Genomic DNA, 26,223 nt, shown 5'->3' on the forward strand with positions numbered 1-26,223 from the left:
AAAAGACAGTCCATGATAAATTTCGATATTCAAATTTTCGAATTTTTTTTTTCAAATTCATTTCAAATTTGGACTATTCCCTAGTCTAAGTACACAAAAAAATAGCTTGAAATTCTAATTTTTTTAATTCGAAATTTCACTTCGACCCTTGATAAATTTGACCCTAGATGTGATTGATTTCAGCAGCACATTCTTTCTAGGCATTAAAACAGATCTCCTATAACATTACATTTTATTATTGATTTATGGGTCTTGATCACTGCTGCTTCCTATACAATAGTCAATTGAATAGCTGCATGAAGCATTCCATTTAATAAAGGAAGTATGTAGGTTTTATTGGTGTAGTAAAAGCTAGTATGTGGGGGTTGAATATAGTACGAGAGTCTGATATAAGCTACTTAAAAAACAGTGGCACTGCAGCAAGTAAAATTATTGTATAATTTTAGTGCTTATGCCATGCAAAACAGTTCTTTCAGGGACTATGGAAGGTGGACAGACTTTAAGCACTGCTTGCCAATGATAAATAGTGGAGATAAGCCTAAACAGCATTATGTTTACAAATAAACAGATAACAGATAGTTTCAGAGTAGCCTGTATGTCAAGTCTGTGTCTATATATACACTGTCTATATGACGGATGACAGTAATATTGAATATATATTCTTATGAGTGATGCTTGGATAAAGATAAAGGCATATTTTGCTAAATGTCCACTATTTCCCCTCACATCAACAGTTCTACTACATGTACTCAACTGGCACTAATATGTTCAACATTCAGGGGCAAATTCACTAAGATTCGTAGTTGCGCCGCACTTCGCCAGGCGTATTTTCGCAGCGATACGCAAATTCACTAAAATCCAAAGTTGTGCTCAGGGGAAGCTTAAGGTTGCGAAGTTGCGCTAGCGTTAATTCGCCAAGCAAAGCGAAGTTACGCTAGCGATGCTTAATTTGCATACGGCGCCAAATTTAAGTTACAATGGAGGTATATGTAACAGCACTACACAAGCCTGGGAAACCTTCAAAACAGCAAATAAAATTTTTATTTTGCCCTACACATGTGCCCACTGTATAGTTAAGGTGCCATGAGTTAGGAAATGTAGGAGGGAAGGAGGGTACCCCCCAAAAAAATTTCAATCTTTTTCAGCCTATCACCCATAAAAAAAGAAAAAACGCCAGCGTTTTTTGGGACTTAGAAATTTTTTTAACTTTTTTTGAAGCAATCCCTATCTACTCTATTGCACTTCGCCTGGTCTGAGGTGGCGAAGGAAGTCTGGCGTAAAAGGTAGCATTCAGAATAATTTGCGCATCAGTGAATTTGCGTAGTTACGTCCGTTGCGCAAATACGCCATCGTCCGTTAGTGAATCGGCGAATTAATGAAAATGCACTATGCTAGCTAATTAATGCTAGCGTTAGGCGCTTTGTGAATTTGCCCCTCAGACTCATGCAAAATAATTGGTCACCTGTGTAAAGAAAAGCACATCCTCTCTGCTATTTATTTGTGGGTAGTGCTCAAAGTATCTTCACTTTGCAAAGTCCAGCCTGTTACTAATGTTTAGTGATGGGCGAATTTATTCGCCAGGCGCGAATTCGCGCGATTCGCCGCCAGCGAATAAATTTGCGAAACGCCAGCGAAAATTCGCGTAAAAAATTCGAAAAAACGGACGCCGGCGCCAAAAACGGGCGCCGGCGCCAAAAACGAGACGCCGGCGCAATTTCGCGAATTTTTCGCCGTTTCGCGAATTTCGCGAATTTTTCGGCGAATCGAAACGGCGCAAATTCGCCCATCACTACTAGTGTTCATGATAAGTGTATTGCCATCATAAATGGCACTGATTGCTGTGAGCTTCATTATGTGATCCCCTACATTTTTAGCACTTTGTACTCCACAACACCTTTACACTATTCCTCCTTGCAGCAGAAAAACCTAATAAGTGCTAAACTACCCCTTACTAAGAAAAAGAAGAAAATAAAAAAGTCACCAAGGAGTTGGTACAAAAAACCCAAAAAACATTCAACCTGCTCCCTTGCTTATTTATACTGTTAGGAAGATGGTGGTGAATTGAAATACTCAAGCACGTCACAGCTGGAATATGTTCTCCTATATAATTACTTTCTAGTTTCTTTGTTTATTAAGCAATTTGTATAGAGTTAATATTTCATAATTTTAACACTTTATATATGCATTCACTTCATTACTTTTATTTGCAAATTATATAAGTTCTTATTAAAATGCAATCACTGAATGGGCCAGAAACACCAAAACAAACACACTCCAAAAATGAATTATTCATATACATTGCTAAAAAATATATATTCATGACCTCCCTCAGAAAAACCTAAGAAACAAAACTACAAATATTTTGACTAAAAGACTGAATATTAAAATGTGTGAGTTTAGAGTATTTTTATTTACTGAGTCCCACAGAAAATTATTTTTCAGGCCTGCAAAATGGCTAGAGGTTCTCTATAATTTGCCCCTGATCTTCATATCTCACTTCATATGAATTAAAAACATTTTTTAATAATATTCCTCTTTCTAAGGGTACTTCAAACACAGCTGGCATGTTTTGCAAAGGAAATAAATGAACTGATATTTTATTTATAGTGAGAACAGTCTGTTCCTTTTTAATTAAAGTGGTTGTTCACCTTCAAACACTTTTTTCAGTTCAGTTGCTTTCAGCTTATTAACCAAAAATAAAGACTTTTATTCAATTACTTTCTATTTTCTATTTGTGACCATTTTTCTTATATTGAAGTGTAAAATATAATTTTTCATCTTCTAAAGCAGCTCTAGGAAGGGAGCGCCGATTCTTTAACTGTTTTAAATTGATACATCTTGTTTGCTACATTTGTTATCTTTGTCCCTGTAGAGTAGAATACCTAATAATAAATAGTTTTATTAAAGGCAGCCGTGAATTGGTACAATAATTGTTAATATTTCCCAGATGCTGCTGAAAATGTATCCACTAATGCAGCAAATTGTAACAGTACAGAATCTGCACCTGGACAACTGAGCTTCCAGACTGAAGAACTAGAGACGGGAACATTAAACTTTTAACTTACATTTTTGGAAAACTATAAAAAATAAAATGGAAAGCAATTGAAAAAAAGTATTTGTTTATGGTAAAAAATCTGAAAACAACTCAACTGAAAAAAGTGTTTGGAAGGTGAACAACCCCCTTAAGCCTTCAGAGCAGTGCATAAATAACACATTAAAGGGTCACTGTTCCTTTGTGTAGTACTTAGTAGAGAGACATACCTTTGCTGGATTAATAATCAGATCAACTAAGAATAATAAAGGCAAGCCTAAACTTAAATTTGAGCCAGTAACACTTGCTTTAACGGTATACAATTCAGAACAATAGAAAATGGACATTTATTATTATTTATGGCATATCTGCATATTAAAGGAAATATAATTGGTTAAAGGCACGAGAAAACTGTAAACTTACAAAGGCTTAGATGTGGCCAGTCTCCACTATCTTTTAATTTTCACAGGCTCTCTATCCAAGCCAGTTTCAGTGATATTTTCTTACCTGTTAACAAAGTAAACCATATTTTCACATTAAAACCAATTGAATTTGATGGATTTATTGCAACTGATATGGTCACTGGTATCTTTTTGTCTTAAAAAATAAAATTTGCCATTAAAGGCAGCTGTTAGAATTGATACAATAGTTCCTATTCCAAAGCTTTAAAGGGGTTGTTCACGTTTTTCAGTTCAATTGTTTTCAGATTGTTCACCAGAAATAAAGACATTTTTCAATTTAAAATGTAATGTCCCTGTCTCTGGTGTTTCAGTCTGACAGCTCAGTAATCCAGGGGTATATTCTGAACTGTTACAATTTGCTATATTTAGTCGATCCATTTCTCAGCAGTATTAGCAACTTTTGTATCAATTCTAACAGCTGCCTTTGATGAAACTCAGGGATTCTACTCAGCAGGGACAAATATAATAAATGTATCAACTAGATGTATCCATTTATAACAGTTGACAGAGTCACAACCCCCCCTCTCCCAGAGCTGCTTTAGAAGGTAAAAAATGACAAAATAATACGTAGTGTTGCTCTGCACTGTAAAACAAGTGTGTTTGCTAAATAAGTTCTACTATAGTTTATATAACCAAGCTGTTCTGTAGCCATGGAGGCAGTCATTCAAAGCTGAAGAAGGAGAAAAGGCACAGGATACACAGTAGTTAAAGGAAAACTATACCCCCCAAACAATGTAGGTCTCTATTAAAAGATACTGAGTAAAACCGCTCATGTGTAAAACCCTGCTTCATGTAAATGAACCATTATCATCATATACTTTTTTAGTAGTATGTGCCATTGGGTAATCATAAACAGAAAATTGCCATTTTAAAAAATAAGGGCCGCCCCCTGAGATCGTAAGATTCACTGTGCACACATAAAAAACCACATGTAAGGTCACATGAGCCAATTAACAGACAGAGTTCTGCCTTTTGCTTCCTCACTTCTTCCTGTTACAGTAAGTGTTGTAGTATTTCTGGTCAGGTGATCTCTGAGGAAGCACAGATAGGGGCAAATTCACTAAGGCGCGAAGCGCCGAACACTAGCGTTAATTCGCTAGCGTTTGGCATTTTCGCTAATGCGCAAATTCACTAACGAACGCTGGCATAGTTTCGCTAGTGTTACTTCGCAACCTTACGCCAGGCGAATCTTCGCTAGCGACGAAACTACGCAAATTCACTAACTTGCGCAGTGTAGCGAACGCTACCTTTTACGCTAGACTTCCTTCGCCACCTCAGACCTGGCGAAGCGCAATAGAGTAGATAGGGATTGTTTCAAAAAAAGTCAAAAATTTTTCTAAGTCCCAAAAAACGCTGGCATGTTTTCTACATGATGGCTGATAGGCTGAAAAAGATCGAAAAAATTTTGGGGCTCCCCTTCCTCCCCCCTACTTTTCCTGACTCATGGCAACTTACCTAGACAGTGGGCACATGTGTAGGGCAAAATAAAATTTTTATTTGCAGATTTGAAGGTTTTCTAGGCATTTGTAGTGCAGATACGTGTTCCTCCATTGAAATTTGAATTTCGCGCCGTATGCAAATTAGCCTTCGCTAGCACAACTTCGCTTTATATAGCGAAACAACGATAGCGCAACTCCGCAACCTTACGCTACCCCTGTGCGCAACTTCGGATTTTAGTGAATTTGCGAAGCGCTGGCGAAAGTGCGGCGAAGTTGTGCCTGGCGCAAATTTGCATCTTAGTGAATTTGCCCCATAGAGTCACGAAATGGTGGTTCAAGGCAAGAGATGTAAAAGGGCAATATTTATGTAAATATATATTCCAGTTTGGTAAGATTCTTTAATATGTCATTCAATTTAATATAAACTACAGTATCTGTTGCTTAAGTATTCATTTTGGGGGTATAGTTTTCTTTAGATATGCTCTATAGGAAAGAGTGGGGTTCTACAGGGCTTATGAGTTATCTATTGTGTATTCTGTGCTTGAATGTCTGACCCCATGACTCTAACTATAGTAGAATTTCTGTTGCAAGCAAATGTCTACAAATATTTTAATGGCAAAGACACAAATCTAGCTCTGGAATTGTTAATACACTTGAAAGAGAGAACTATTGGTCTGCTAAAATTTTAAATAGGCTGATGGTGAAAAAAATGTGGTGCAGACAAAATAATATAAGAGTCATAACTCTGAGCCAAAGTGGACATCTTTATCCACTTTACAAGCAAATCATGCCTTGGGCACACACAGATTAGTATGCGAATCAGTGATTCAGTAACTTTAGTTTTTCTTACTTACACACTTGCATTGACTCACACACTTGCACTAACAGTCTCAGACTAGTGAGAAACAACTCATCTCCTGGAACCCACTCACTTTTGCCTCTTCATTGACAGGCACAGTGTTGGCCTGGGTGCATACACTCAGAGCAGATTTTGGAGTGAAAACATGCATTTGTGCTGAAACCCGTTCTGTGTATATTTACCCAGGCTGAAATAGTGCCCTCTCATTTCAAATGAGTTGAAGCCAATAAACATCATGTGTGGCACTAGCATGAGATGGACACACATGTGAAAGAAAAAACCTGCATTATTTAGAAAAGACATTTATTTGATCCTTTATACATTAGTGGTGCTGGGAGCTCCAGAAGTGGTGCGGGCACAAGCAGAGGGTGATATTTTGGTTTGGGAAGGTTAATTACAGCTATAAACTCAATTAGTTGTTTCATAATCAAATGGCACTTCATGCAAGCACATACAGTGCAGTGCCAATCTGATATGTAATGCCCCAGAATAGAGTTTTGGTGCCAATATCATGTAAATGGTCTCCATGTGGTAATAGGGTCAGCTCTGTATATAATAGACCTAAATACCTTACAGTGTAAACATGGTCTCAATTCAATAAAGAATCCCCCAGAACACAGTGCAGAATAATTTTTATAACAAACCAGAAAACACACCAGAATTAATATAGTGCAAATAACAATGGTTCTCTAGAAGACAAGGCTGGATAGATACAAAAAAACAGTTGTAAAGCTGATCACATGGGAGAATAAATAGGGTGAGGGTCCTGCCATCAGTGTACATGAGCTTTACTCAACCACAAAAGCAGATGTAACAGGCACACTTACACATGTAGAGAAATTGTGACAATACTTAACAAACACAGACAGATCTGGGTCAGATCTGGATCAGTAGCACAAACAGATCTGGGTCAGATCCAAACACAAAAATGTAGAATCAGATACACTAAGTAAAACACACACATGTACATGGCAGGCACACACATACACAAGACATTAGACGATTAGGACAAATCTGGAGTTTTCACTGATGAACTTTAGTGCTATTATCTTATTCCAAGCCTGCTGCTGCCTGCAGAAACTGCTCATCTTCAGCTCAGTCTATATCCCAGTACAGCTGCACAGGGATTGTCTAGGATGCAGAGTGAATCCTTCCAGTCTTTCCAACCATGTACAGCTGTACAGTGATTGGCTAGACTGCTGGGTGTAACGAACATACCTGGTGGTCTAGGGGGGGGACGACAGGGACGCCTGTCGCCCCCTCGGCGGGGACGCCCGCCTCGACGAGCGGCTTCCGTTAGGCCGCAGGCGCCGGCATCTTAGGGCGCGTGCGGCGCGCTCTGGGTTTTCTTAATGGCGCAGGCGCGCTGACGTTGTGACGTCAGCGCGCAAGGGCGCGCAATTCAAAAACTATTTAAAGCCTATTAGGGCTGTGGGACTTGGCCCGTGATAGGATTTCGTTCCTGGTGCTTTTGAGCTTTTGCTATTTTCTGAACCTGTTTGATTCCTGTTTTTGATCCCTGCCTGGCTATTTGACTATTCTGAATTCTGGATCCTGACCTTGCCTGCTTACGACTACTCTACTGTTTAACCCTTCGATTGATCACCCGGTTTTGACCCTTTTGCCTGTTTGACAATTCTTGTTATCTGCCTGCCTCGACCCAGCCTGTCTGACGATTCTGTTGCCTGTTCCGTTTGTACCGTGACCTTCGGCCCAAAAGACTCTGCTACCTGCCGTGCCCCTCTGCTAGCCAGAACATCTTGCCTTGTACCCCTCGTTAAGTCCAGGTGGCACCCAAGTAAGCTGAGGGCTCCTCCCGAAGCCCAACGGTGGTCACACTACTGGTGAAGCCGAGCCGAGACCAGGGTACTTGGCACCTGTTCTGGTATTGGGTGCTGGCCGTGACATTATCACGGGCACTGGAGGACGAAAATCACGACGAAGCTGCTGCCGCTGCTGCTCCTCCAACTACCACCGAAGTGCTTCTTACTACACTATTACAGCGCTTGGAGGATCATGAACAGAAGCAAAATTACCTCCTACAGGGTTTTCACAATCTAACCCGACAGCTGGAGGGTACGCAAGCTTCGCAGCAGCAATCTGTTCCGGTTCCAACACCTTCTGTGGGTTCCTCTGCCAATTGGGGTAACTCATCAAAACCCCATGAACCAAAAATTGTGTTCCCCGAAAGGTTCAGTGGGGATTGCACTAAATTTTTTGTTTTCAAAGAGGCATGTAAGCTGTACCTTAGTTTCTTTCCTCATTCTTTCCCATCTGATGAGGAGAAAGTAAGGTTCATAATGACCCTGCTTTTGGGTGACCCCCAAATTTGGGCCCTCAGGCTGCCTTCCTCTGACCCTGCTCGTTATTCCCTAGACACTTTCTTTAACAGCATGGCCATTCTCTACGATGACCCGGATCGTGCATCGTCTGCCGCGATTCGTAAGTTGCGCCAAGGGAAAAGGGATGCGGAGGTGTATTGCACCGAATTCCGCCGGTGGGCAGTGGAAACTGGGTGGAATGATTTGGCTCTTAGGAGTCAATTCCGTTTGGGGTTATCCGATTCCGTAAAGGATAGTCTGGTTAATTTTCCCCTACCTTCTAATCTAGACGACCTCATGTCCTTCGCCATCCAGGTAGATAGAAGACAAAGGGAGAGAAGGGGTGAGAGGAGTACAAACTTCTCTGGGGTTACTAATATAAGATCCAATGTGGTGACCAATGTAAAATCTCCTAACCCCTTTGTGCCTCTGCCTCAGGAGGAGCCTATGCAATTAGGCATATCCCACCTAACTCCTGAGGAAAAGGCACGCAGGCGTTCCATGGGTCTCTGTATGTACTGTGGAGAGAAGGGACATTTTCTGAACCAATGTTCTAAGAGGCCGGGAAACTCTGAAGCCTAAATGGAAAAGGGGAGCTCCATTTGGGTGCAGGAGTTTCCTCTCCCCAATCTGCCTCTAAAGTTTTGTTACCAGTTAAACTAACTTGGCCTACGGGCTCTGTTAAACTGTCCGCATTTGTGGACTCAGGGGCGGAGGGTAATTTTCTGGATACTGCTTTTGCAGCTAAATTCTGTATCCCTGTAGTTCCTCTAAGTGCCCCCATGAGAATAATGGCAGTGGACAGAAGACCCTTAGGGTCAGGTGTAATCTCTAAAGAGACGGTAACTCTTTCCTTGTGTGTTAATAATTTGCATTGTGAGGAGATAGCTTTTTACCTCATAGAGGGTGCTTCCTCTCCTCTTATTTTGGGGTTACCGTGGCTCCAGAGGCATAACCCTCTGATTGACTGGGTCTCCAGGGAAGTGGTTCAGTGGGGTACTATGTGTGATGGAGTATGTGTTCCCTCTGTAGTAGCAACTACATCGCTTGAAGGGTTACCTGCTGCATATGCATTCGCTGATGTCTTCTCTAAAAAGGCAGCAGAAACCTTTCCCCCACACCGGCAGTATGACTGCCCAATTGATCTGGTTCCTGGATCTACTCCTCCTCGTGGTAGAACCTATCCTCTTTCATTGCCCGAAGCCCAGGCAATGAAAGAGTATATAAAGGAAAATCTAGAAAGGGGTTTCATCAGACCTTCTAGTTCCCCTGCGGGGGCGGGCTTCTTTTTGTTGGGAAAAAAGATGGTGGTCTTCGCCCCTGTATTGATTATAGGGGGCTCAATAAGATCACCATAAAAAACCGCTACCCTCTCCCTTTAATTTCTGAACTCTTTGATCAGGTCAAAGATGCTAAAATCTTTTCCAAGCTTGATCTTAGGGGGGCTTATAATCTGATCCGTATTAGGGAGGGTGATGAGTGGAAGACTGCATTTAACACCAGGGATGGCGACTACGAGTATCTCGTTATGCCTTTCGGCCTCTGTAATGCCCCCGCAGTGTTTCAGGAGTTTGTTAATGACATCTTCCGGGACCTGCTGGGGATCTTCGTAGTGGTCTTCCTAGACGATATTCTGATTTTTTCCTCTAACCTGAAGGAACATCAAAATCATGTTCGTGAAGTCTTACGGAGGCTAAGGGGAAATAATCTTTATGCGAAACTAGAGAAATGTACTTTTGGGGTTTCTTCTGTTCAGTTTTTGGGGTTTAACATTTCCAGCAAGGGTCTAGAAATGGATCCAGGCAAGGTGAGAGCAGTCCTGGATTGGACCCAACCCCTTTCGTTACGTGCAACCCAAAGATTTCTTGGTTTTGCTAATTATTACCGTCAATTTATCAAAAAATTTTCCCTCATTGTGGCCCCCATCACTAATCTAACTAAAAAGGGCGCTGACCCCAGTATGTGGCCCCCTGAGGCCGTTCAAGCTTTTGAATTCCTCAAAAAGGAGTTCAGCTCTGCCCCAATCCTTCGTCACCCCGACACTGCGCTTCCTTTTATTGTGGAGGTTGACGCCTCTGAGGTGGGAGCTGGGGCAGTCCTTTCTCAAAGGCACCCGACTACCAACAAGTTACATCCCTGTGCTTTCTTCTCCAGGAAGTTTTTACCCGCAGAGGTACTGTAAATTATGATATAGGTAACAGGGATTTGCTGGCAGTCAAATGGGCCTTTGAGGAATGGCGGCATCTCCTGGAGGGTGCAAAACATCTGGTGACGGTCTATACTGACCACAAAAATCTGTTGTATATAGAGTCTGCTAAACGCCTTAATCCAAGGCAGGCTAGGTGGGCTCTATTTTTCACAAGGTTTAATTTTTCTTTGACTTTCAGGCCTGGGACTAAAAATACCAAGGCGGATGCACTCTCTAGGAGTTTTGAAGCAATTTCCCCTGACTCTAGTGAGTGTACTCCCATCATTCCCAGGGAAATAATTGTTGCAACCTTGGAATCTGACCTCTCTTCCTTGTTGTCCCCTTTACAGTCATCTGCTCCTGCTGAAACCCCATCTGGTAGATGGTTCGTTCCTGAGGAGCTTAGAGAACAAGTGTTGAGAGAGGTTCATGATTCTAAAGTGGCAGGTCATCCAGGTATTACAAAAACCATTTCTCTTTTATCCCGTCATGTCTGGTGGTCTTCCTTCAAACAGGATACTAAAACATTTGTCATTTCCTGTCCAGTCTGCCAGAGGTCTAAGTCATCTCATCATCTGTCCCAGGGTCTATTAAACCCCTTACCCGTTCCAGAGAAACCATGGTCTCACATTTCCATGGATTTTATTGTAGAGTTGCCTCCTTCTCAGGGTAAGACAGTGATTTGGGTGGTGGTCGATAGGTTCAGTAAAATGGCTCATTTTATTCCTCTTCCACATCTCCCTTCTGCTAAAACCCTGGCTGACTTATTCATTACTCATATTTTTAAGTTTCATGGTTTTCCTGAGAATATTGTTTCTGACAGGGGGGTTCAGTTTGTTTCCAGATTTTGGCGTGCTTTCTGTTCCTTGGTAGGTACTGAATTGTCTTTTTCCTCTGCCTATCACCCTCAAACTAACGGTCAAACCGAAAGGGTGAACCAGTCCCTTGAGCAGTATCTCAGATGCTATGTGTCCGATAACCAGTCCACATGGTCCGAACTGCTACCCTGGGCAGAATTTGCATGCAATAATGCTACCCATTCCTCCTCAGGAGAGTCTCCTTTTTTTGTTGTCTATGGTTTGCACCCCAAAGCGTTTTCTTTTTCTGACTCTAATTCCCCTGTACCCTCTGCCAATTCTTCTGTCCTGAAATTTTCCGAAATTTGGTCTCAAGTTCATAATTCTTTATCCGCAGCTTCCCTAGCTCAGAAAAGGGCTGCTGACAAATCCCGTAGGGAGGCACCCTAGTACAAGGTGGGAGATTTAGTATGGTTGTCGACAAAGAATATCAAGTTGAAGGTTCCCTCTCCTAAACTGGGTCCTAGATTCATTGGTCCATACCCCATCATTGCAGTAATCAATCCATCCTCTGTTCGTCTTCAGTTACCTCCTAATTTCAGAATTTCTAATTCCTTCCATGTCTCTCTTTTGAAGCCTGCCAATAATTCTCGTCATCTGTTTGTTCCTCCCCCAGTGCTAGTTGAAGGTCAGCCTGAGTATGAGATCCAGGAGTTCCTCGACTCCCGCCTCGTGAGGTGTAAGTTACAATATCTTACCAGGTGGAAGGGCTTCGGGCCTGAGGAGAACTCTTGGGTCTCAGTTGATGACATCAAGGCTGACCGCCTCAGGAGACAATACCATGCTAGGTTTCCCGGTAAGCCTGGGGGTCCAGTGGCCCCCCCTAGAGAGGGGATAATGTAACGAACATACCTGGTGGTCTAGGGGGGGGGCGAAAGGGACGGCATCTTAGGGCATCTTAGGGCGCGCGTGGCGCGCTCTGGGTTTTCTTAAAGGCGCAGGCGCGCTGACGTTGTGACGTCAGCGCGCAAGGGCGCGCAATTCAAAAACTATTTAAAGCCCATTAGGGCTGTGGGACTTGGCCCATGATAGGATTTAGTTCCTGGTGCTTTTGAGCTTTTGCTATTTTCTGAACCTGTTTGATTCCTGTTTTTGATCCCTGCCTGGCTATTTGACTATTCTGAATTCTGGATCCTGACCTTGCCTGCTTACGACTACTCTACTGTTTAACCCTTCGATTGATCACCCGGTTTTGACCCTTTTGCCTGTTTGACGATTCTTGTTATCTGCCTGCCTCGACCCAGCCTGTCTGACGATTCTGTTGCCTGTTCCGTTTGTACCGTGACCTTCGGCCCAAAAGACTCTGCTACCTGCCGTGCCCCTCTGCTAGCCAGAACATCTTGCCTTGTACCCCTCGTTAAGTCCAGGTGGCACCCAAGTAAGCTGAGGGCTCCTCCCGAAGCCCAACGGTGGTCACACTACTGGTGAAGCCGAGCCGAGACCAGGGTACTTGGCACCTGTTCTGGTATTGGGTGCCGGCCGTGACACTGGGTCAATCCTTCTAGCCTACCCAATCGGTGTTAAGTTGTACTGGGACTTAGACACTAAGATCGTATCTACAGGCAGTGGCTTGAAACAGCTTCAGTTCAGGTCAGAAACTCCAAGGGGGTAAATTGCTCTCCCTTGCCCCTATTTGTGGATGACCATGTATAGCAACAATGCACTGAATTGAATAAGAGGCAGGAATATGGATAGGAGAGAGCCTGAATAAATAGAAAGAAGAGTAATCATAAATAGCAATAACAAAAAAATTGTAGGTTTATTTTTTAGATGCAGTAAGTGACCTCCATTTGAAAGCTGGAAGAGTCAGAAGAAGACAAATAATTAAAAAGCTATAAAAAATAAACATTGAAGACGAATTGAAAGGTTGCTTAGAATTGACCTATACATAGCATAATAAAAACATTTTGTGTAAAAAATGTACCAGTGCGTTATACTAATTTAGATATAGCAGAATTGTCCTTAAAAAAGTAATGTTTCAGGCTGATTTATTGAATATTTCTGCAAAAACCCTAATAATTCTCTTCCACTTCCCGCTCCCTGAATTCCCAGGCTGTGCAGGGTGCTGGTGGCATTCAGCTCACTGCACTGTAGGATAGGAACCAGCTAACAGGACCTTATAGGGAACTGAAGCATGTCTGTGCTTGTGTGACTGCAGTGCTGTGATTGTCTGTCCCCCTCCTACTGTGCTTCTGGCAGGGACCGTTAGGACGCACCCACCCCTTATTTGAAACAGGGACCAGTGAACATCTTAAGGGAGCTCCAATAAAGGTGCTATTTTTAAAGATAATATTTTTTAGCACCATGTAAAAGCAATGCCATATATCACTTAGCATTGTCTACAAAATAAGGGTCTTTTTGATTTATCCTATATGTCTCCTTTAAAGGTGAACCAGACCTTATTTAAAGGATATTAAGGAAAGTCAACATGACATACCAACTATTACCGTGTAAATAAAAATGCTTCTTAACAGTATATGCTGTATAACCAATATATTGTAATAATCACAAAACAAAGAAACAAAGAATAAAGTGCACATTTCCTGTGTCAAAACCCAGTGCTAGTTCACAAATTAGGAAGCTAGGATTTGTAGGTATATAGTGTCTTTTGTATACTTTCATGTCTTTGCAGGCTTAAAAATTTGCCAACTTCTTCAATAAATGCATAGATGTAGTCCAGGCTTTGCATGCTATACTGACTTCCTGTACTGAAAATGCTATTGGTCACAACATAAATTAATTATATAAATACGTGATTAATCCAATATTATTAATAGCGTACACTAAAATTATTTAGGTCATTTCTTAATGACCTGCAAAAAGGAACCAGCAGCACACTGTGTTTAAGTTGCAAAAGTGCACTTTTCAGTGAGATGAGCATTCCACATTAACAGGTGTATACAATTTCTTAACGACCTGTGAGTATTTTTGTTATGGCTAATAGTGATGGGTGAATTTATTCAGCAGGTGCAAATTTGCGTCGAATTTCCACATTTCACCGCAAATTCACAAAATCACCAAAATATTTTTGACGCAGTCGACAATTCTGATGGCGATGACATTTCCGACGACGGTGACAATTAATAGGTGCCCATTGACTTTAATGTGCGGCAGAATTGTTGCCAGCGGCAGAATTGTTCCTGGCATCAAAATAATTTTGATGCCGTCGTCAAAATTCTCGCTTCGGTAATTATTCCACATTTCATGAATTTTGCAGGAAATTTGCTAATTTTTCAGCTAAGCAAAATGGGAGAAATTCCCCATCACTGATCAAAATATTACACATAAACAGAGTGGCACAAATTAGCTTGTTTGTGACAAGTTTTCATGTTTTTACAGGAAAGCCAAAAACATTTTTCCATTCTATGGAAAAGGTTATGTTAAGTAATAGTTTTGCATTCATAAACTATACTGTAAGATATGTGGGCAATCAAATGGACATTGCAACAGAATAGGTTAAAACTCTGTTATAGGGGACCTAGCTGAGCAAAATAAACTTATATACACTATATGTATTATTTATATATTTTTGTTTCCTTCAGTCTTAGAATTACACTTAACGTAATGCCCATGCACAGTGCCCTACATAATTATAGAGCCCAAGGAGGGAAGGGCAATGTGAGTGCAGTAACATGTAGTAAGTGCTGAATTGAAAGTGAAAGTAATAGCCTGCCCCACCTCTATGCCTCAGGCATAGAGGCGGGGCATATAATATCTGATTGACAGCTCAAATATTTAAATACCTTTATAACAGGTATGGATGTTTTAATGAAAAAAATAATTTGTGTAGCTTTTTATGTGTAGGTGACAGGTCCACTTTAATAATGCACATCAAACAAGTTTTTCTGTTGTAAAGCTCAAATAACTTCAGGGTTATACATGTAACCTCTACAAAAGATGCATTAAATTGCAATAATCCAATTACAGAAAGACCATAATATATGAGATTCCAAACAAGTATCATACCTAAAAGGATACATTGATTGTGCTGTGTGTGGGCTTACACGACCCAAAACTGAAACCACACTCTTTTTTGGCAGGGCCCTCTTGTATCAGTTATAAAATGTATTTTTACAATTGCAATCTATATGTTCAGCATAATCAAATTTACTGTAATGCTAGTTCCCTAACTAATAAAATAACATGTGACATTTCAAATATTTGCATTTCATACCACTACTCAGTCAACAGGTATCATAGTCTTTCAACTGATTTACAGTTATATCCAGCTTGGGCAGATTTACCTAGGGTCGAATATCGAGGGTTAATTAACCCTCGATATTCGACTGTCGAATGTAAATCCTTTGACTTCGAATATCGAAGTCGAAGGATTTAGCGCAAATAGTTCGATTAAACGAAAAATCTATTAAATCCTTTGAATCGTTCGATTCGAAGGATTTTAATCCATCGATTGAACGAATTTTCTTCAACCAAAAAAAGATTGCAAAGCCTATGGGGACCTTCCCCATAGGCTAACATTGACTTCGGTAGGTTTTAGGTGGCGAACTAGGGGGTCGAAGTTTTTTTAAAAAAGACAGTACTTCAACTATCGAATGGTTGAATATTCGAACGATTTTTAGTTTGATTCGAAGTCGTAGTCGAAGTAGCCAATTCGATGGTTGAAATTCAACGTTTTTTTAATTCTATTCCTTCACTAGAAATAAGTAAATGGGCCCCCAAATGTTAATGCTAATGTTTTTGGAGAGTGGGAACAGGAATCTTACTTTATTTCAGCAGGTCAGTCTCAATTCCATCGTGTTTTTACTGGAGAGTTTGAGTTAGCGTGGATTGAGATATTCAGATTTTACCTTGTGGATCAGGGAAATAATTGTCCAGATTTTTTTCAGAATATTGGGAGACAAGTAAAAAAACAAATATATTCTACATTCTATCTTATAGATGCAATATATACCAGTGTTCAACATGTACTACATAAATATAGTATTACACAATTCTGTGGTCTGTGTTTCATAAGTTGTACAGAAGACCATTTACCTTACAAGTTAAATAATATGCTATTACATAAAAAATAAAAATAATTTAAAAATAGGCCTATAATATCATACAACATGTTTAAGTCATGCACCTCGGATGTAAAATATCCAAGCTACTAATACCTATACTTATACTGCACTAGGCACATCTATAATGGAAAAGGACCTTGGAGTTCATGTAGATAATAAACTTGGCTGTAGCAAACAATGCCAGTCAGCAGCCCCTTTTAATACAGTCTTGAGCTGTATTAAAAGTGGCATAGATTTGCGGGAGGAGGGGGTTATTCTTCCACTGTACAGGGCCCGAAGGTACAGTTTGCAGTGTGGACCAAGGAGGAGTCTTGCAGGTATAACCAAAGTCCGTGGTACAAAAGGGGGTCAAGAAAAAGAGTCATCAATCAAGGCAAAAGGTCAGTTCAGGCAGCAAAGTTTTGTAAAAGGGATACAGGCAAGGTCAAGATCAGAAGTTCAAATAAAAATAGTCACACCCAGGAACCTATACTCAGCAATGGCTGAAATCCTCTGGCGTTCTTTTATAGGCGAATTTTCGCCCCAAATGTGCGTGATTTCGTCATGCATACGCGCTGGCGTACAATTGACACACTGGCGTCCAATGTCCTTGTGGTTCCCCCTGGGCGTTGTCATGGACGGAGGCGCCGGCAAGCGCTCCTTACAACTGGTAAGGCCCAATCTAGAATATGCCGTACAGTTTTGGTCTCCGGTGTTCAAACAGGACATTATTGAATAAAAGAGGGTGCAGAGAAGGGCAACTAAGCTGGTAAAAGGTATGGAAAATCTTAGCTATGAAGAAAGACTTCCCAAGTTGGGGTTGTTCATGCTGGAGAAGAGGCACATAAGGGATGATTTGCTAACTATGTATAAATATATAAATATATAAAGGGATCATATATAATCTCTCATGCGCATGCTAAGACTCCCGTCACGCCTTACATTGGAGAGGCTGGAGTGATTTGATGTCAGTCAGAACACTACTTCCTGCTTTTCAGCTCTCTTGGTTTACACTGACTGGTTACCTGGTTACCAGGCAGTAACCAATCAGTGACTTGAGGGGGGGCACATGGGTCATATCTGTTGCTTTTGAATCTGAGCTGAATGCTGAGGATCAATTGCAAACTCACTGAACAGAAATGTACCATGTGGCCCCCCTTCAAGTAGCTGACTAGCTCAGAGTTATAGAGCTGAAAAGCAGGAAGTTGGATTCTGGCTGTTTTATCTGTTCACTCCAGCCTTTATATATTACATTTTTGGCTAACTAACTATATTAGAAACATTTTTTATTTTGCACAGCCTATCTATTTACACAGTTTTTATTTTCACACTGAACTGTTCCTTTAAAAGGTTAAACTTGATGAACGTGTGTCTTTTTCAACCTAATTTATTATGCTACTATGCTATGCTATCACAAGAAAAGTAAAATACATAAAAAACAAAAAATCATATATTTAGTATTTTTCATAAATTCATATGTAGGGATGTGTAAAATAGCCACCCCTAGTATTATTGTCAGGCAGTCCCTCCATGTTATAGACACCTAACTGGGTCCTAAAATACAGTTGGGAGGGGTACTGTTTGTTCTTCCTGCTCTAACCTATACCCCTTGCTATTTCTCACAGTGACCAGCAGATGGCACTGTGCTAGGATATAAGAGACTCTGAGGCCATGCTTTCAGTGTCCATTTTGTGCTGGCTCTAGCCTGAGCTATAACAGGCTGAGTTTGTGTGGAACCTGATTGTCTTAGAATTAGTCAGGGTAGGCTAGGCACCCTTATAGGTCACTCTAGGAGTGACAGACAGACAGGTTATTTAGCTGAGCAGCTCAAGGCTCCGACGAGGAGAGTCAGAGGGATTAAGATCCCGGGTACTAATAGCCCAGAAGTAGGGACTAAGGGGCCCATTCACTAAGCTCGAGTGAAGGATTCGAATGAAAAATACTTCGAATTTCGAAGTATTTTTTGGGTACTTCGACCTTCGACTACGACCTTCGACTTCGATTCGAACGTTTCGAACGAAAAATCGTTCGACTATTCGACCATTCGATAGTCGAAGTACTTTCCCTTTAAAAAAACTTCGACCCCCTACTTCGGCAGATAAAACCTACCGAAGTCAATGTTAGCCTATGGGGAAGGTCCCCATAGGTTTGCTAACCTTTTTTTGATCGAAGGATTTTCCTTCGATCGTTGGATTAAAATCCTTCGAATCGTTCGAACGAATGTTTAGCGCTAAATCCTTCGACTTCGATATTCGAAGTCGAAGGATTTCAATTCGAGGGTCGAATTTCGAAGTATTTTTTACTTCGAAATTCGACCCTTAGTGAATCTGCCCCCAAGTGTATAGGAACAGGGTAGATAGATTCCCCTCAGGTTCCACTTAGGGAAAAGGCTGAAAGCTGGGTGTACTTGCTGTGTTTCTTGCTGCTGAGCATGTCCTCTTGTCTGTGGGGACTAATACTGACCAAATGGTGCTGTGAGTATTGCCTATTCAATGTGATGCCAAATCCTATCTGCTCTATTGTATACTCCACTGAGAATTGTGTATGTTAATAAATAAGTTCATGGTTAAGTTATAAGAACCACTGGCGCCCAATTATTATACCCTGTATTCAGTTGTATACAGTTCATCATCATTTATTTATATAGCGCTGTCAAGATACGCAGTATAAAGTTGCACTAGTCTACACCCTGCCTCCACACCGTTGCGAGGGCTCACTCCCTAAGATTATAGGTCTCATCCGGAGCACATTTATTGGGAGTGGAGCTCAATAGTGGTGTATAGCACACACAATTTACTATAGCGCTATACATATTATCTACAATTTTAATTGAATGCAGCTAGTTTATCAGGGGAGTAGAATCAATTAGCTATTTAATTGATTGCTTAAAGCAGTGAAAGTGAAAGAGCTATTGGTTGCATTATTAGTGCTTATGCTACTATAATTAATAATTGCAGAAATGATGATTGAGTGTAACTAGCCTTAGATGACTTAAAGAACAAGAATTTCCTATGCTTTGTGTTAACATAGAAAGACAGGATACATCTACTAAAGCTGGCCATAGATGTTGAGATTTTTAAAAGATCAGATCCTGATCGTGAGACCACGATCTTCTCAGAACGATCGTACGATCGTACGAATTTACCATCAACTAAAAAGACCAATTTGCCAGGAAAACAAAGGGGAGCTGCCTGCTTGGCCCTGCAAACATAGATAGATTGCACTGGGACCGACAAAGATTTTTTGACCTGGCCGATCAATTTCCCGACAGATGTCGGCCGAAAAAATCGTAAGATGTACGATCGTTCGAATACCACTAACCGCACGATTATTTCGAAGGATTGGTCGGGCTTCCCTAAAATCGGTCGTTTGGCAAGAAGAATCATCGCGTCTATGGGGAGCTTAAGTCTGCTAAGCCTTCTTTGGAATACCAGAGGCACTGATCTAATAAAACTTTAAAAAAGCACAACCTTTTCTTATTGTCTGAAGAAAACAATTCAGCAACCTAGTCAGAGAAAAGCCCCTAATCCCTATATAGTTTATAAAAACTTGCAGGTGAATTTATTATTACACTTTATTATAAAAACCTCATGTTTTTTGCAGTGCTTTCACTTTGTATTTTCAAAGGCACTTTTTGTGTGTTAAGATTAACCACTCATCATTATATCATTAGTGGTGCTTGCGAAGCAAAGCATCACTACTGTTATCTTGCAAACTTATTTTTATTCTTCTTCCGTATGAAAGTTTGGCGCGTAACTAGTCCCGCACCGTTTGTCCTAGACCCATGAATGAGGTGTCAAATCGTGCGGCTTAATCGGGAATGGGGTGGTATGACTTTTCTAAGGGGTGGGTGGTTAATTGCCCCTTGCGGGGGCAATTAACCACCCCGAAAAGTCCCATAGATTAACATTGAGGCCAACTTTTGACGGATTCTAGCGCAGAGAGGGAATCTTGTAGAAACGTTAAATTTACCACATTTGAAGAGGTTTGCGACCTGTGTCAGATGATACCCCACACGAGGGTATAAGTTTTACCCCCGGGGCAGGAGAGGTCCCCAAATTTGCCCCATTGACTTATAATGGGGAATTTATCGAATAATTAGTTTGTCGCAGACCCATGAATGAGGTGTCAAACCGTTCAGCTTATTCGGGAATGGGGTGTTGTGACTTTTCTGTCCTATTTTGGGGACCCAAAAAAGTGAGCGGAGCCGCAAACAACCAATCAGATTTTCCCTATTGACTTCAATGAGAAAATGTAAACAGCTGTAATTCTCACAGTAATAAAGCCAGAGCTCCCAAACTTGGCACCGTGGGTCACTGGGTGACTGCAGCCAAAATTTACAAAAAGTGGGCGGAGTCTACAACAGCCAATCAAATTTCAGCCATTCAATTAAATAGGAAAATTTTAAACTGCTGCCGCTCTTAGACGGTTAATGGCAGCCTCCTCAAAGTTGGCACAGTTGGTCACTGGGGGACTGGGATTAAAATTAAGAAAAGTGGGTGGAGCCAAAACCAACCAATCAGATTTCTTTGATTGGTTTTAATGGGAAAAATTAAGAAGGCTGCCATTCTCTCAGTATTGATGTCAGGGACCTTGAATATCACAAATGTGGTCGCTGGGGGTTTCCACTTCAAGTTTAGAAAAAGTGGGCGGAGCCACCAACAACCAATCAAATTTCATTCATTGATTTTCAATAGAAAAAAATAGAAATGCTGCCATTTTTACACATTAAATGACAGCATTCCCAAACTTTGGTATGTTAGTCACTGAGTGACTGTGGTTCACAATTAGGAAAAAAAGGGGCGGGGCAACAACAGCCAATCAGATTTGGGCCTGAGTTTTGCCACGGCAAGCACCACTCACATTTTCTTCAGGAAATGTACCTCTCTAGTTTTATAAGGTATTCTTTTAAATATTTAAGATAGAGTGATCTAGCCTAATCTGGCAAGATAAGTTTAAAATGTACATTAGCATTGTTAAGAAACAAGTATAGGTGCTGTATGGGACCTGTTATCCAGAATGCTTGAGACCTGGGGCTTTCTGGATCATGGATCTTTACGTAATTTGGATCTTTATAACCTAAGTCTACAAGAAAATCATGTATACATTAAATAAACCCAATAGGCTGGTTCTGCGTCCAATAGGAATTAATTATATCTTAGTTTGGATCAAATACAAGGTACTGTTTTATTCTTACAGAGAAAAAAAAAGGATTTTTAAAAATTTGAATTATTTGGATAAAATGTAATCTATGGAAGACAGCCTTTCCGTGATTTGGATCTTTAAGAATACATGTTTCCAGATAAAGGATCCCATATCTGTATATGCCTGAAGTGTCATTGTATTCAGGTATCTTTTTTCTGTGTATCTGTTTGACGTTTTGTGTGCCAGTGAGTCTTAGTTTAGTTATTTTGAAAACATTATTATTATAAAATCAACCAATCACCAACATGCTGTATATTTTCGTATTGCTTTAACTTCTTTAAACATTTGCAGGACAGACTCAGATGCACACTAAAATGGCCTCTTAACCCTATGTGTAAGATTATTAAATAATGAATGTAATTTTTAAATAAGCAGTACAGGTATGGTTGATGTTGCTGTATTTCTTGGTCTTTGTTATGATTCTGCAGGCTTTGTTAAAATGAAATAACCTATACAATCGTTAACGTTTGTGTTACTACATCTTTTTAAAATATTGAGACTAATAATATTCTTTCATACAAAATCGGCAAATAAGATGAATGATTGAAACAAATATCAGACAGGCGTAATAAAGGGCAAAACATAAATCTGCAGCTAGGATTATAAAGGAGCATTGTTGGAAATCTAGAAAGCTTTTCTCTCCTTGCCTCTTCCCTCTGCAACAGCGCGAGAGGCTTTCACGTGACCTTAGAGATCTAATTTAGGAAACACACTTCTTCCTGCAGTGCTTGGACAGGAAGCAGCAATGACAGAAATTTGCTGTCATTACCCATCCAATAGCAGAGGTACGAAGGATCAGAGCAAGAGTGTAAATCTGTATGTCCTTCAACAGCTTTTTAAATCCCTGCTCAAATCTTTGGTCAACGATTTCTCGCCTTTCTCATCAACATACATACAGCAACTGACCCTTATTTCCAGTCTGGATTTGCTAAGAAATATGTTGTTTTCTATATTTTTAAAAGACATCTGTATTCCATCTCATACACAGCTATTGATTTATTATTTGGCATCCTGCATTTGATCTTGTATTAGCCTTTTCCTTGTCCCACGTCTACAGCAAGCTGCCAAAACATTTTTTTTTTCATAATGATGAAAATGTATTATTCCAATTGACAGTAAATCCAATACAAAATCTCAATTGTTTTCAGGTATTGGTATGGGATCCTTTATCTGGAAATCGTTATCATTACAAATATGGAAAGGCTATCTCCCATAGACTTTATTTTATCCAAATAATCCAAATTTTTGAAAATGATTTCTTTTTTATTTGTAATTATAAAACTAAGATATAATTAACCCTTATTGGAAGCAAAACCAGCCTGTTGTGTTTATTTAATGTTTCCATGATTTTCTAGTAAACTTAAAGTATGAAGAGCCGTTATCCAGTAAAATTCCAGGTCCCAAGCATTCTGGATAACTGGTCCCATACCTGTAATATGTAAATATGTTTTTATGCCCTGAACTTGTGGTTCAGAATCCTGAAACAATGTTGCAGAACCCATCTAGTTGCTGTTATGTATACACATAGGGGCACATTTACTTAGCTCGAGTGAAGGAATAGAATAAAAAATACTTCGAATTTCGAAGTATTTTTTTGGCTACTTCGACCATCGAATTGGCTACTTCAACCTTCCACTTCGACTTCGAATCGAACGCTTCAAACTAAAAATCGTTCGACCATTCGACAGTCAAAGTACTGTCTCAAAGTACTACCCCCTACTTCGCCACCTAAAACGTACCGAACATCAATGTTAGCCTATGGGGAAGGTCCCCATAGGCTTTCTAGCCAACTTCTGATCGAAGGAAAATCGTTTGATCGATGGAATAAAATCCTTCGATTCGAAGGATTTAATCGTTCGATCGAAAGAATTATTTCTACGATTGAACGATTATTCCTTTGATCGATCGAATAGCGCTAAATCCTTCGATATTCGACGTCGAAGGATTTAACTTCGCCGGTCGAATATCGAGGGTTAATTAATGCCCCATACTGTAAATATAGTGAGATTATTCCTCAGTTGTATATTCGACATTTGTTCAAAATTACTTTTAAAATATTTTCTTAATATTTTCTTTCATTATGCAAAAAAAAACTGTTTTGGGTGGAATTGCATTATATAGACAATAACAACAAAAAATAAGTCAGTCAACAACAATAATGCACTCCGTCATAATATGTCATGAAAAAGCTCATTTTCTGACTTTAAAAGAATAATAAACATGGTCTACCTTCATAAGGAGCTTTGTAAGTTTGTAGGAACTGCATAAACATTGCTCTTGTCTGGAGGAGATATTAATATTTATGTAACTTGGAAAGATACATTTGGTGCCTATAATTACAGCGTTGACAGCCTGTGTCATCTGCACTATGAGCTACAGCTTGTGTTGTTCCATGAGGTCAGGCAGAAATTCTCAGTGTAAAGAAAGTGAGAGTGGTTTTCATTTTCTTGTAAATGATGAATGTTTCTAGGCAGGAAGTCTGAGTATGTCTGTTGTAAGTGGTTCCAGCAGAAGAGGAGTAGTCAGCACATTGATTCTCACTTTTCTTTGGAGATGGTGCACGTTCTACAATGGCCACTTTCCATTTGGCAAAACTGTGTAGCAGAAGATTGAACAGCACCACCAATTCTTCAAATAGTTAAAAAGCCTTTATTTATGCTTTTGTGGGCATCACCGCAACTTTTCAGGCCATGCAGCCTTTTATCAAGCTTGATAAAAGGTTGCATGGCCTGAAACGTTGCATAAATAAAATGCTTTTTTTTTTGTTGCATAAATAAAGGCTTTTTAACTATTTGAAGTAAGTGGTTCCAGCCCCATGTAAAAGTGCCAATGTCCAAGGTTATAAAAGGTACAATTTTTGCTCCAGGTCTATTAACCCATCAGCAACCAATGAGAGCTTTGCATTGAACAAGACTGGATGAAAAAATCTTAAATCAATGGGGGGGGGGTTAAGATTAATTGCAGTTAGACCATGCACACTTTGCTACAACTGGTATAGTTGTTTATTTTCTTTTCTTATTAACTGTGTTTTTAATTAATTACATTTTTCCTTATTCATTCCAAATAATGACACATTTTCCTTGAATATTCATACTCCTCAAAAACTTCAAATTCCTCAAATGAACTGCCAAATTATAAGTAAGCATGACTATTATTTTTTTTTAAAATCTAATAATGCTACCTTAACAAAAACAGTGTTATCCATCCACTATGTGATTAATCAGCATGTTGAATATAATTTTATATGAAACTGCCTGTAGATATCAGATAACAACATGACATTGAACTGTAGCTAGGGGAATACAGTGTACAATTTATTACAGCTTTACTATGTATATCTCCTAGCCAGGTTTTGTTAACAACTTAGTTAAATGCAAGCTACGCTTACACTATATAAAGTACATTTTTTATAGCATATAAGGTAGCATATAAAGTATTAATACTTTATATAAGATACTGGTTATGACTCATTAGTCATAATATAAAAAATTGCCTTTGGCTTCAGTCTTTAAAGAAGAACTAAACCCTAAACCCTAAACATGGCTATGGCTACTTATGCCATATTTTATATACTGAACTTATTGAACCAGCCTAAAGGTTCAACATCTCTATAGTAGCAGTGATCCAGGCCTTCAAATTTGTCACAGGAGTTTCCCATCTTGGATTTTGCTAGGAGTGTGTCAGGAATCTTCCTTCCTGAGAGCCTGATATGTGAGGAGATGGTTAAATAGTCTAGAAAAAGACTAACCATCCAGGTGCAATCAGAAATAGCCGAGGGTAATAGAAGAATGTACCAAAGGTCAATAAAGAGGCAGAAGTCAGGACAGAGTGCAGTCATAGTCAGTAGGCAAAGCAGAGGTAGAGACGGGCAGAGTTCAAACGTAATTGGTAAGCAAGCAGAGGTCGAGACGAGCAGAGTTCAGTCAAAGTCGGTAGGCAAAGCAGAAGTCAGGAAACAGGATCAAATCAGCAGGATACATAATAACAGGAGCTAGGTTTATAACCAAGCACAGAACCAATTCCTGAGCGTCCTTTTAACAAAGGCAATTTGGCACCGAATTTAATGATGGCTGAGTCCACGTTGACGTGCGCGTCCATGTTAGCAGGCGCTTAGATGCCCAATTCCGCTTCAGTCCACTGCTGTGTAATGACACACACGCGTTTGCATCATTGCATGTTTTGTCATGTGCGTCTGCATTCGCGTGCGAGAATGTGCAGACACCTTACAGAGTGTCTGTGACATGTCCATGCTCAGGGTGCTTTGAGCAGCTGTTGAGATGCTAAGCTTAGGGGTCGTTGCAAAGCATCGAGCAGAAAATAAGGTTTGCCTGTCATATAGGCTGATTATTCAATTCATTGTTTTGGTTTCTGAGCTGCCATATACCAATAATCTGATTTACTTATATTGTGACATTTATATTGTATCTTGTGATTTGGTCCCTAAGCTCAGTAAGTGACCGCAGCACAGAGCATGTGCAGTGAATCAGCAGAAAAGGGTGGGGAATAATAGGTACATCTTAGAGGGAACAGATCTTCCCTGCTAAAGGCTGTGGTTGCCTTGGGCTGGTACAGAAGCCCAAAACACAACTTACAACATTTGTGCTTTAGTTAAGTTTTAGTTCTCCTTTAATGCAACTTACAACAGGTAGCAAGAAATGTAAGGAAAACGGAAGGGCAAGTAACAGCTTTATTATGAATAAATCGGAATGTAAAAAACTCAAATATCTCAAATGTTTATAGGCTTAAAAACTTGAATTTGTGAGTTTACAAACTCGAAAATGTGAAAATCTCGAATTAAAAAAAATGGCTTGAATTTTGCCTTGGATAACTTCTGTTGACTTCTACATGACCTTGTCTGA

At 40.0% G+C, this 26,223-nt stretch overlaps 1 protein-coding gene across 7 annotated transcripts in view; it reads right to left on the minus strand.

The window, feature by feature from the left end:
• The window catches only part of LOC108708905 (F-box-like/WD repeat-containing protein TBL1X), a 275,459-nt gene that overhangs the window by 197,639 nt on the left and 51,597 nt on the right, over positions 1–26,223 (minus strand). For 3 of the 7 annotated variants that reach the window (XM_041583783.1, XM_041583780.1, XM_041583782.1), the window contains exon 3: positions 3,455–3,538. The exons of the other annotated variants lie outside the window; for them this stretch is intronic. The gene's annotated coding sequence lies outside the window, so the exon portion shown is untranslated. The remainder of the gene's footprint in view (positions 1–3,454; positions 3,539–26,223) is intronic. 7 annotated transcript variants of the gene reach the window in all.

This window comes from Xenopus laevis, chromosome 2S, assembly GCF_017654675.1.
Source record: "Xenopus laevis strain J_2021 chromosome 2S, Xenopus_laevis_v10.1, whole genome shotgun sequence".
NCBI classification, from domain to species: Eukaryota; Metazoa; Chordata; class Amphibia; order Anura; family Pipidae; genus Xenopus; species Xenopus laevis.